We start from the raw sequence: 2,547 nt of genomic DNA on the forward strand, positions 1-2,547 counted from the left end.
ATGACATTTATTGACTTAAAACATCATATTGTCGGTCATTGTGCATCTTTTTCGGTTTGATCGATCGTCTCTTGCTTGGTTTGATGGTAAAGGTCTCGTTTAACGTACTGACGTACCATTAAACTTACCATTCTTTTTCTGTGCTATAATTCACTTATCCTGAAGCTTTAATACTTCGTAAACATCACTAAACATTATATATTTTGTCTATAATGTAATTCCCGATTCGTTCGGGTTTCAATAACCGTTCATTGTTTAATCGTAATTCCGATTCGACTAGTTGTTCATTCGAGTATAATTCGTACTGTGAATCTTATATACTCGTATAAACACATTATAATTCATATATTCAGTATTGAATAACACGTAAATAGTATATTCCGGCTAGGGTATACCTGAATTTGCCGGAATCGTTACACATATCATCATCACATGAATGTGTAACTGTAACATCTTGAGATTTTGTATAAAACTTTATATATGAATTATGAGGGAACTGGTTTATATTTAATATAAAGAAAATAATGGGATTGAGTACTCAAAGGGGGTAATGTGTAACTACCCTAATAGTTTAACGATAATCAACCCCAACTTCATCTCCTTCATTGGAATCGAAATAGTTCTACAAGCTATAAAACAAAAGTCTAAAGAAACTTAGGGTGCGTTCGTTTCATGGAATTTTTTAAAGGAATTGGAATTGGAATTTGAATTGGAATTGGAATGGAATGAAATGTTTGAAAATCACTATCATGTGTTTGGTTGGTTAATATGTCTTTGGAATTTGAATCTTCTCCACTTTATTCATTTCTCTTCAATCTACTAACATATAAATAATAAACTAACAAAAAAAATGATAATTTAAAAAAATTTAAAAATATATATGTATAAAATTAACTAAAAAATTGAAAATTTATTTAAAAACCAAACAAAAAAATAATTAAAAAAACTAAAAAATATATTAAATATATAAAAAAAAGTTAAAAATAATTTAAAAAAATTAAAACTAGTATAAAAAATCTACAACTACTAAAAAAATTTAAGAAAATAATAAAAAAAACAAATATATATATATATATATATATATATATATATATATGTTTTTATGCTTGTCACACAATAACACGTCATAACATCACCATAAACAAACATTTGATACGGTTAAGTTCAAAAACCCATATCACCCATCTTCATCATACATGTCTAGACCAATAATACTAAAACCAATGTTCAAACATACGATTAGAGAGTTTTTAAAATGCGAATAAAAGTCGTTCCAACATATGATGACATGTTGTAAACACCACTAATAAAAGTACCAAAATACGAGCATATGACATAGCCAAACTTTTACTTAGACAACAAATACCTCACCCAATCTTCTCTTTCTTCTTCACCCAAATCCCAAAAGGTCGACACCCTGTTATAGTCACTTTTGATTTCTTCAATAGCTCTAAACTTTTCCAATTGAGACAAATATGTCATTTTTTTAATCTCGGAAGTGATCATTGTTGTTTTCTTTTCTTTCTCAAGTTCATACTTTATCCCTTCACTCAATTTGGCCGACGTTTCTTTAAGACGGTCACCAAATAAAGCAACCGCATCATTGAAATTTTGAAGCAAAGAATTAACTTGGCCCGCACGTTTCCTCTTCTTACCTCGACCACTTGAAGTTTCTTCAACTTGAACACTTGCATTAGTGCCTTCATTATGACTAAAGTCATCAAATTCATCATCCATTTGGTCCTCTAGTTCCTCCCTATTCGCCTCTTCTTCCATCTCGGCCACACTTTTGGCTCTATCGCCTTGAGCTCGATCATTTCCAAAAATAACACACATTTCTTCATAATGAGGAAGACTTTTACATTTCCATTTATCTGCCATTGGATGAGTCTATTGACAAGATAAGATTATAATAAACAAAACATCAATACATTTTATGATTAACCAAATAAAAAATGTTAATAACATAAAACTTTAACACATACCTTAACGTAAGCTTCCCACACGGGAGTTTCAGCGGTCACACAATTACGTTCTTTATCATAACCAAATCCACTAGTTTTTAACATATCTTGAACGATTACCCACTCTTTCTTCATTGTTTTGACTCTTGATTCGATGTGCGGTCTAGCCAAAATGTCCGTTCCGGGAAGTAATTCTTTCAATGATGATTCAAGATATTTCAAGTACCCGGTTCTAAAGCCATTGTCGGATTTAAATCCCTTCGTGTTAACCAAGTCTACAAAGGCCTCAATAAGTTTTGCATCTTCTTCGGCACTCCACCCTCGATAATTTCTATTTTTCTTCATTTCTATAGAAAAACATGAACTAAAACATAAATATATATATATATATAAGAATCACCTAAAATTCATAATAAACAAAACCAAACATACAAAAAAAATCACAAAAAAGTATTTAATCATCCAACACCACCAAAATAGCATAATCAACACCAAAAATCATAAGCAAGTATTTAATAATTCAACATCACCAAATAACATAATCAACACAAAAAATAGCATAACCAATTAGTTTCTAAGACAT

At 30.1% G+C, this 2,547-nt stretch overlaps 1 pseudogene; it reads right to left on the reverse strand.

Moving 5' to 3' along the window:
• Positions 1–1,239: 1,239 nt before the first annotated feature.
• On the reverse strand, positions 1,240–2,316 carry LOC143566442 (uncharacterized; annotated as a pseudogene).
• Positions 2,317–2,547: the final 231 nt, after the last annotated feature.

Source organism: Bidens hawaiensis, unplaced genomic scaffold (genome assembly GCF_021521415.1).
Source record: "Bidens hawaiensis isolate Kalapana, Puna unplaced genomic scaffold, B.hawaiensis_p1.1 tig00022890_1, whole genome shotgun sequence".
Lineage (NCBI taxonomy): Eukaryota > Viridiplantae > Streptophyta > Magnoliopsida > Asterales > Asteraceae > Bidens > Bidens hawaiensis.